Genomic DNA, 11,298 nt, shown 5'->3' on the forward strand with positions numbered 1-11,298 from the left:
CCAACTAATGGTGGAAAACTAGGCACAGAAATATAAGTTCTTAATAGTATCACCTATGAGTCTAGCCACAGGGGGAGGGGGGGCAGGGGTATCAGCAAGCCAGCCTCAATGGGTGGCGGTCCCAAGCCTGGATAAATAGGGAGGGTTAGTGTCGGGAAGGGTATCCAACCGTAAAAACCTATGCCAGAACCAATGAAATGAGTCTTGATATTGCTGAGAATAGTGCTAGGGTGTACTCCATGAATGACAAACACATCTCCCTAACTCTGTGACAAGGCGAGGGCTACTGCACCATGAGCGGGTGCATCTAAAGAAGCAAGCTCTAAATGTGATCAGAATTTGCCAGCTCAATATTGGGTCTATGACAGGAAAAGGAAGAGTTGGCGGAGTTGATGAGGATAAAGAGTGTGGATATTTTGTGTGTACAGGAAACTCAATGGAAGGGTAACAAAGCCAAAGAGCTGGGGGATGGCTACAAGCTAATGTATACTACAATGGAGCAAATGAGCAAGGTAGGAATGGCATTTGTGTAGTGCTGTTGGGGGAAATGAAGAATGCAGTGATGGAAGCGAGTAGAGAGGATGAACACAATTACATTATGAGAGTGAAGATATGTTATGGAGGGGAAACAATGAACATCATTGGTGCTTATGCTTCACAAGTGGTCTGCACAGAGGAAGAAAAGAGCTGTTTTTGGAAGGAAATGAATGAGGTAACAAGAACTGGAAGAGCAGGAGAGGATTGTAGTGGGGGCAGACTTTAATGGACATGTCGGAAATGAAAATGATGTAATTGAACCTGTGCATGGAAGACATGGGATCAGGAAGAGAAACCCAGAAAGAGAGAGTATAGTAGACTTTGCCATGTCTTTTGATATGGCAATAGTGAACACATTCTTCAAAAAGAAGAGGGAGCACTTGATAACATACAGGAGTGGCGGTAGATGCACACAAATAGATTACGTACCTCCTTTACAATAGATCAAGACTGGTTGTAGTTAGGAATTGTAAAGTTAACCTAGGTGACCATGTGGCCCCCCAACATAGGTTCCTTTGTATGGATTTGAAGATGAAAAGTGAAATGAAAACAAATAGGGTAAAGAAATCAAGTGGTATAAATTGTTAGGGAGGGATAATGATAAGAGAGAGTGTTTAGGAGAAGCGCGCTGAGGGAAGTTGATCTGGGAATTGAAGATGTGGGAGAAAGGTGGAGGCATTGTGAGGTTTTGAGAGTAAGACAGGTAGCTGGGTACTGAATATTTATTTACAGGTAAGCTCAGGTTATAAACAGGTGTGCGAACGGATCTGAAGTGCGCGACTGACACTGACACAAAAATGACACGATCTGACCCAGATTTGTGTTTCTTGACATGCTGATTTACATGAATTATATTTGCTACATTGGGTTCACATTTATGAGATGTTGGCAGAAAGGCTGCAAAGTGCTTAATATAATGATGTGAGGTACAACGTGGACAAGAAAATTATATATGTATGTAGATTTGAGCAAAAAGCGTTGAACTTACAAATACCACCCGCCCCCCCCAAAGACAATGGTTATGGCAGTGAACATTGGATGATACATAAGCATAGGAAAACCGAATATTAATCGTTGTAGCATATTGGAGGGAGGAGGTGCCCCCTCGTTTGTGACACTAACTGCTTTGGGGGGCTCTCGTCTTCCGTGATCTCTGGGGGGTCCGGCAGCAGGATTCTGCCCCTGGGGCAAATCTTGGGGGGGTTCGACTGCTGTCTTCGGACAACCGCGGCGCCGTTGGCAACGCCTGGGGATCTTGGGGGAAGGAAGGTGTTCTGGTGGTATACTGGCTGGTGGGTCTGTCTTCAGTGGTGCCCTCCTCTGTCAGGAAAGCTGGCTTCAGCCTGTCGACGGAGACCCAATCCTATAGCCCATTGATACGCAGGAGGTAGGCCTTTTCCGATCGGCGGAGAACAGAACGGTCCACGGTATGGTCTCTTTAGGGGCAGGCAGCGCACGTCGTGGCAGACGAAGACGTTCTTGCAAGTTTCTAGGGCCTTGGGCCAGAAGTAGCTTGTCCTGTTAGAGAAAGTCTTGAGGCAGGGGGTGAATTTCCATGCAGATTCTCGCAGTCTGGCGATCAAGATGTCCTCGGTATCAGTTGACGACGGGAAGAATTCTCCTGGAACTGCCAAGGTTTCCCCGTAGACATTCTCTGCAGATGATGCTTCGCCGTTGGCCCTCGGAGCGGCGCAGAGGCCAAGGAGGACCCAAGATAGCTGCATCTTCCAGTTGTCACTGGAGCAACTCACCATCAGGGAGGCCTTGAGGGTGCGAAGGAACCTCTCCACTATACCGTTGGCTGCGGGGTTGTAGGCGGTTGTTCTGTGGTGTGACTTCCCCATCAAGCGGGCCAAGGCAGCCCACAGATCTGACAGAAAAGCGGCTCCTAGTTCTGTCGTGATGTCGTCCGGCACTCCAAAATGGCTGATCCAGCTGGAGAGAAGGACTTCCGCACAGGGGTGGGTGGTGGCCTCCATCATAGGTGTCGCTTCAGGCCATCTGGTGGACTGATCGATGACTGTGAGGAGGTATCTGTGACCTCCTGACGGAGGGAGGGGCTTTATGACATCTACATGGATATGGCCGAATTTCCATTTGGGCTGGGGAAAACTGCCGATCCCTGACTCGGTGTGCCTGCCAATCTTGCTCTTCTGGCATGGGATGCATTGTCTCACCCACTTCCGAGAATCCCGTTGGATGTCATGCCACACAAACTTCTCTGTCAGGAGTCGAGTTGTTGTTCGGCCCGACGGATGCGAGAGGTTGTGGAAGATTTTGAAAACCTTCTTTCTCCGGGATGCTGGGATTAGCGGGCGAGGGTGACCTGTGATGATATCGCAGAGAAGTGTCGTTGGCAACTGGCCGAAGGGCACGTCTTTTCACTTTTATTGTGCTTCGGTAGGCTGGCAACTCAGGTTCCGCTGCTTGTTTCCTGGCTAGGTCTTCGTAGTCAATCCCGAGGTGGACTGAGCTGATTTTGACACGGCAAAGGGCATCGGCCATGGGGTTTCTCCTGCCGGGGATGTAGCAGATGGTGCATCTGAACTCCGCTATGGCTGCGAGGTGGCGCTGTTGTCTGGCGGAGACCAGGCATCGCCTACTTTGGTAAAGGCATGAATCAATGGTTGGTGGTCCATTCTGATGGTGAAAGGGTTCCCTTCCAGCAGGTAACAGAAATGCCAAACGGCCTGATAGACCACTAGTAATTCCCTGTCAAAGGTGCTGCATTGGGTCCTGGCAGGCTGCAACTTCCTGCTGAAGAAGGCGAGTGGTTGGGGGACTCTGTGAATCACCTGCTCCAGGACTGCTCTGCAGGCGACGATGCTAGCGTCGGTGGCGAGCTTTAAGGGCTTGGCGGGTTCTTGGTGAGCCAAGGTGGCCGCCCTGGAAAAATATGTCTCTGTTTGCAGGAAGGCTTGTTGCTGTGCTGTCTTCCGCACCAGCTTCTTTGGTTTCCTCACATGAATCGGCGATAGTAGTTCACCATCCTGATGAACTCCTGTGATGCCTTGATTGTGGTTGGCGTCAGGAATTTCTCTACTGCTGCTACCTTTGATGTCAAGGGATGGATGTCTTCTGCAGAGATCTCGTGCCCCAGGAAGTCCACCTTCTCGGAGCCGAAGGTACACTTGTCCAAACGGATGACTAATCCATTCTCCTAAAGGCACTGCAAAATGGCTTGGATGTGTCGCAGATGTTCTTGCTGTGACCTGGAAAAAATGAGGATGTTGTCCACGTAGCACATGCAGAAGGGCAGGTTTCCTAGTATGCTGTCCATCAGTCTTTGGAAGGTGGCTCCGGTGTTCCTCAGACCGAAGGTGGAGTAGGCAAAGACGTAGGACCTGAATGGCGTGATGAAGGCTGTCTTAGGGATGTCTTCGGGGTTGACCGGTACCTGAAAATATGACTTGAGAAGGTCCATGTTTTAAAAATAATGTTGCTCCATGAAGGGCCCCCGTCAGGTCCTGCATGTTTGGCAAGGGGTAATGATCTGGAGTAGTTACTAAATTCAACCAACGGTAGTCCCCACAAGGTCTCCAGGTCCTGTCTGCCTTCTTAACCATGTGGAGGGGTGATGCCCATGGGCTGGAGGCCTTCCTGCAGATACCCATCTGCTATGCCCATCTGCTCCATCTCTGTGAAGCCCCTATTGGCTTCTTGGAGACAGTTCGGTGGTAGCCTGCAGAACTTTGAGTGTGTGGGCAGGCCCGTGGTCGCAATGTGATGGTAGATGCTGTGCTTGGCCGGGGTTCCAGCCACCTGACGAAATTCCGGCTTGAATATGTCGGAGGAGGGGACTCGTGAAGAAGGGCGCTGTATTTGTGGGGTGCTACTGAGCAGATGGTAGGAATTCTTGGTCCTGCGGTGAGGGGAAAAGACTGGCAGGTCCCTGTGTCGAGGAGGTGTTTGTGGCCCATGTCAACCAGGAGCCCATGTTGTGCCAGGAAATCTGCTCCAAGGAGGGGGGCCTTGACGTTCGTGATAATAACAGGCCACTTGTAGGTCCGACCCAGTATGGATATCCTGCGAGATCTCGTGCCGAAGGAACCGATGGGGGTCCCATTCACGGCTATCAGGTCAGTAGTGTTGTCGGGGGGGGGGCCAGCTGCGATCCTCCTCTGAAGGTGGGAACACCGACTACATAGCTCTGGTGTCTACTAACATCCTCCAGCCAGAGATCTCATCGTAAACGTAGAAATCTATGGGTTGTGGCCTCTGAAAAGAGTGGCCATGGCTGCTGATGGGGGCGGGTGCCCTCCCCGTTTTTTGACTGGTTGTATGATCATGGTTTTTTGCACAGTTTGGAGTATTTGCTGAATTTTCTATGGTAGAAACACCATGCTGGGTTTCCACCTCGCTGCTGTGTCAGGGATCCTTTCTGTACAGCATTGATTTCTACTGATTCTGCTTCTGCTGTGTCATCCTCTATCAGGCAGTTGGTTGAAGGCACTGATGGGGTGGAAAAGGTGGCCGCCCATGAGGACTTGGCCAGTCTGCGAGCCTTCGTGACCAATTCCTCGTCGGATAGGGCGTGGTTCTCCATTATCTGCTTCCTTACCTCTGGTTCCAACTGATGGAGGAATATCTCCCGCTTAAGGCTGATTTCCTCTCGTTGCCCATTGTCGTCCCACTCCGGTAGGAGGATGAGGTCAATCAGCCTATTCCAGGAGACCTGTGGGTCATTATCCCGGATGGGGTTTATTACCAGGTCGAGGATTCGGGCAGCTCTGTCAATGGTGGGCAGGGAGAAGGTGTTGATCATCTTTGCCTTTAGCTGGGTGAATTGTATTTATTACCAGGTCGAGGATTCGGGCAGCTCTGTCAATGGTGGGCAGGGAGAAGGTGTCGATCATCTTTGCCTTTAACTGGGTGAATTGTATTGCGTCCGGCTGCATGATCATCCATGGGTACATCTACTCATAGGCTTCATCTGTCATGGCCGATGCGACGAAGTCAGCCTTCAGAACTTTGTCAGTGACGCCCACAATCCGGAACTGGCTTTCTGCATGCATGAACCAAGCGCCTGGCTTCTTGGCGGCAAATGGTGGCAGCTTCACAGAGGGAGATGCGTCTGCCCTCTGGGGTGAGGTGGGGTTAGGGGGGTTGTTGGCTGCCCGTAAGGTACTGGCTGATGAGGAGCGCGGCATGTCTCTCTCAAACCACGTAAATCGAGCAAATGCCTAAAAACTCCTTGGTAGGTGTGCCGTAGTTAGTCCGCTAAAGGCATTGGTGTCGTCCTCGAAAGGGAATACTCAGAGACCTAAACTGAGGTGCCGTAATAAGTCCGCTAAAGGTCTCTGAAGGTGAGCGGAGGTAGTTAGTCCCTTAATGGCTGAGCCAAAACCACTTGAGTCACCTATCCAATTCAGGGACACCAGTGTGAAGTTTGAGAGTAAGACAGGTAGCTGGGTACTGAATATTTATTTACAGGTAAGCTCAGGTTATAAACAGGTGTGTGGACAGATCTGTAGTGCGCGACCGACACTGACACAAAAATGACATGATCCGACCCGGATTTGAGTTTTTTGACATGCTAATTTACATGAATTATATTTGCTACATTGGCTTCACATATTTGAATGAAATGTCGGCGGAAAGGCTGCAAAGTGCTTAATATAATGATGTTAGGTACAATGCGGACAAGAAAATTATATATGCACATTTGAGCAAAAAGCATTGTCCTTACGGCATAATGCATCAGTGATTAGAAGACATAGAAAGGAAATAATACTAGGGGAAACATCTGGAATTATATGAGAGGAAAAAGAGAGCTGATGGTGGTGGGGGGGGGGGGGGGGGGGGGGGAAGTGGTGAAGGGTAAAAGGGAGGCAAAGAAGAGATTTGCTGGAGGAGGACAGAGAAAGATTAAGAGAAAGAAACAAAGACATAAAAAGGGTGGTAGCTCAAGCTAAGGCAAGGGCATATGAAGAGGTTTATAATGAACTGGTAACCTAGGAAGGGTTGAGTAAGATGTTCAAACTGTCAAAAGTAAGAAATAAAAGTAAGAAATAAAAGAACGAAAGACATCACCCTTATTAAGTAAATGAAAGATAGAAATGGTTCGGTCATAAAAAAGGAACAAGACATCCTGAAAAGATGGAAAGAGTATTCCGAGCAACTGCTAAATGAGGAAAATGAAAGACTTGTAAGGGAGGATGAACAAGTAAACATGGGAATGGTAATGGGGATCTCTAGGGATGAAGTGATACGAACCTTAAAAAGAATGAGGAATGGGAAGGCAACAGAACCTGACTTAATCCCAGTTGAAGCTTTGGAAAGCATTAGGAGTGGAAGGGGTAGACATCTTGTATGATCTCATGTAAAAATATTTACACAAGAAAAAATACCAGAATGGCGGGAAAGCATATTGATACCTGTATTTAAAGGTAAAGGTGATGTCCAGGAATGCAGGAATCATAGAGGCATCAAACTAATGTCTCACACGTTGAAGATTTTGGAAAGAATAATAGATGACAGGCTGAGGGAGGAAGTGAGAATAGGGAAGGAACAGTTAGGTTTATGAAGGGAAGCGGCACAACGGATGGAATATTTTGCATAAGGCAACTGATGGAGAAATTCAGAGAAAAACAACGAGACCTGCATCTGGTAGTCATAGACCTTGAAAAGGCCTATGACAGAGTGCCAAGGCAAGAAATATGGAGATGTTTGAGGGAGAAGATGGTGCTGGAAAAGTATGTCAGAATTAGCAGTGTTGAAGAGAAAGATGGATTTGGGATAAGAGTTGGATTACACCAGGTGTCGGCACTTAGCCCATTCATCTTCAACATCGTGATGGATGTAATGACCAAATATGTGAGAGAAGCAGTGCCATGGTGCATATTATATGCAGATGACATTGTGTTGTGTTCAGAGGGGAGGGGGGAGTTGGAGAGGTGGAGAGCAGCACTTGAGGAGAGAGGAATGAGAATAAGCAGATAAAAAACCCAATATATGTGTTCCAGTATTACTGAGGATGGTGGAAATAGCATAAGATTGGGTGGGGAAGAAATAAAGAGTACAGAAGTTCCAGTACTTGGGACCATATTAGAGGATAGTGGAAGCATGGACCAAGAGGCAAGACATCGAATTCAGGCAGGATGGAATAACTGGAGACCTGCATCAGGGGTCCTCTGTGACAAAAAGGTTCCTCTGAAATTGAAGGGAAAGTTTCGTAGGACGGTGGTCAGACCAGCAATGTTATATGGAACAAACACAGCTAGTATGAAGAAAACAGAGGAGAAGAAGATGGATGTAGCAGAAATGAGAATGTTGAAGTGGATGTCGGGAGTGACAAGGGAAGATAGATTAGAAATGAGTATATAAGAGGATCCACAAAGGTAGTTGAAATATTGAAGAAATACAGGAGGGAAGGCTTCTATGGTATGGACACTTGTTACTTAGAGAGGAACATCATGTTGGAAGACATACGATGGAAATGGAAGTGCGGGGTAGAGGGAAGAAGGGATGGCGTGATTGTGTATGGGATGATATGTTATGGAACGGTATTAACGAGAATGATGCGCAGGACAGAAATCGATGGAGACGACTCATTCACAACAGCGACCCTATATAAAAATGGGTTAAAGCTAGGAAGAAGAAGAAGAATAGTATCACCTATGAACTATTAAACATACCATCACAATCATACTGATAACAGCTATCAAATTGTATATGCCAGATAAAAATATAATCACAATTTGTCACTTATCCAACCAACCAAATTTTGGTTCAAATTTCAGTGATCTACCAGCATTAATTAATAATCTACATGAACCCCTACTTATAGTAGGAGATTTTAACGCTCTTAGTCCCCTTTGGCATAACAGTCACCCTGCTGATGCACCAGGAACAAACATAGAGAAATACGTATTGGAGCATGACCTATGCTGCCGAAATGAAAGTGATGTGCCAACTTACCTGTCCAATACCCACTTAACCTTTTCTTCAGTAGATATCTCGCGGTGCTCAGTCGACTTAGCTGAAAGACTTGAGTGGAATGTCCTGGATGACTAGTATAACAGTGACCACTTCCCCATAGTCCTTTATTATCTAAATAATAATTTGATATTGCCACCTGTAAAATATAATATCCAAAAAGCAGATTGGGACATTTACGATCTACCTACCAGAAATATACCACCATTTCCGCATAATCAAAACCACAATACAATATGTGAATTCTTCGCGGATTTCATGATAAATGCTGCTGATAAAAGCATACCTAAAACAAGGCCACACCCAAATAAATCCCCTGTCTCATGGTGGACTTCAACCTTATCAACTTTAAGTAAAACCAAATACATGTTAAGTCGAAATCTTTGCAGACTAAGACACGGCTCAGACCCCTTAACAAATTGCCTAACCATACAAACATTCTAAACAGGATAGTAGTAATCAACATAACAGTCAATTACAATAAACCATTACATAATAAATATAATGCCAAATTCCGAAAACTAGTAATATCTGAGAAAATATCATGATGGAAAAATTATGTATCAAGCTTGTCAACAAATACATCTATGAAAGATATTTGGCAAAAAAAGAAAAAGAAAAAGAAAATTAATAGGAAATACACCCAAGAAATGCAATATACCAAAATGGTTAACTATATCATGACCCATATGAAATCTCAAATATAATAGTGAAACAATTTCAAAATATAAGAACACACGGGAAAAATACTATACTCAATTTTGAAACTATTGAAAATCTATAGTAAGTTTATGCTTTTAATATGGATGAATTAAACAATGCTCTAGATTCATGTCATCCATCGGCCCCAGTCTATGATAAAATATAATTTGAAATGATACAAAGACTAGCCCCCATTGCCAAATTATATTTACTAAAATTCTATAACACCGTCTGGATGGAACGCGTTTTTCCAGATAAATGGAAACACGCTATCATTATCCCAATAAGCAAACCTGGGAAAGATTCAAGTAATCCCTCCAATTATAGACCTATATCTCTGACAAGCTGTCTATGTAAAATACAGAAAAATGGTTAGTTCACGACTAACATACGTATGTTATAACAAAAAATTCAACTCTGACACCAACGCAATCAGGATCAATAGCTGGTCGATCAACCCTTGATCCACTAACCTGTCTAGAAGATCATATCAAAAAAGGATTTGATCAAAAAAGATTAACAGTGGCAGTATTTTTTGACATAAGGAAAAGAGGGTTGGGAAACAATGGAACTTGCTGAAAAGAAGTGATGGTTTGGAGTCCGGAGAACTGAATTAGGAGAGAATCCAATCGCTGGCAGTGGAGGGAAGGAACTAGTCATCATCATCAACACCATCATTCAGTGCATTTAGATGAACTGTGGCACAAAAAAATGGTGCCATAATGTGACATTTCAGGATATCTAAACTTAGGACAGACAGCACAGTCCTCTACAAAATAGCTAGAAAGCTTAGCAACAGAGAGAACAAAGGACATCTGGTATTGGGATGTGGAAAATCATGACGGGAAATGGAACATCATGACATCTCAACAGAATAAGGATGTTAACCTCTTGTGGGACACCGCAGCATTCACCTATTCAAGGGGCTCGGCCACCAAGGGTGAAGTGCCGTTTTCTATTGAAATACTACAACTTTTGAAGGATGGCCAGAGCGAATACTTCGTGAACATAGTAAAAATCTTACTGCTACTGCTAAGAAACAGATACTATATAGCCCTTAAGCCCTTTTGTCTAGAAAGTAAAGTCATGGGAAACTTCTGAATCCCGGAGGGGGTGAACAATATTCAGACAACGGTGTTATATGCCACCAAAAGTCGCGTCTACTTAGATTTAAACAATAGCTGAAAACAATATTTAGTTTAGCTTTTGGATTAAATGCGATTATATTTCTAGTACAAGTTTGTCAGTAAATAGTGTTGAAGTCGAAACTAATGTGTACAGTTAAATAGTTAACAAGAGCATTGCCAGAATTACTAGTACAAGAGACTTAACACAGAGGTCCGAGGACATTCTGAAATAAAATGGTTACATAATAATATGTAACAGTATATAGTATATATCACGCAACGCCTTATTGACAACGCTTGAAACTAGTGATTCTGACTTAAATAATGTTAACACTATGATGAATTTAAACTGATTTGGACTTTTAAATCTTTGTCAAATTCTCTTGGATCAAATTTGGAAGCCCAAAGGCAGGGTTATCCCTTCATAACTGCGGTAAGTATGTCTTAAGATAATATAATGACGTATTGGTTTTGTTAAAATATGCCAGCCTAGCAAAATATCCGTCACTGGTAAAAAGAACATTTAAGAGTACCCAGAAATAAACAGTGACTTATTCAATTCCATTGGGTGCGTTGGTTTACAAGTCAGAATTAAAGTCTGGCAGACAAAGATTTTGAGTGACAGTGAACACTGACTGACTGATCAGCCGAGTTTAGTGTTTGTTCTGCATTGCTTGGAGTTACTAAGTAGCACCAGCTATTGGGGCGCAAAGGGTCATCAACGTTAAAGAACCTGGCAGGTGTATGAAACTTTTTGAGTATAGCTGATAAATTTCTATTTTCACGACCAACAAAGCATATTTATGTTGCAAAATGCAGATTACACCTCTGAAGTTCTTGCAAATTGTCTAGACAAATCAATATAAAATTATGTTAGCTTCGTCTTGACATTCACCAAAATGTTGAAGCTTCGTTTAAGAGCATTTGTGTCGCTCTATTATTCAATGGTTTGTCTATTCAATCGTGTCTGTTGACAAATCGTCACTATTCATAT

Source organism: Macrobrachium nipponense, chromosome 32 (genome assembly GCF_015104395.2).
Source record: "Macrobrachium nipponense isolate FS-2020 chromosome 32, ASM1510439v2, whole genome shotgun sequence".
In the NCBI taxonomy this organism is placed as follows: Eukaryota; Metazoa; Arthropoda; class Malacostraca; order Decapoda; family Palaemonidae; genus Macrobrachium; species Macrobrachium nipponense.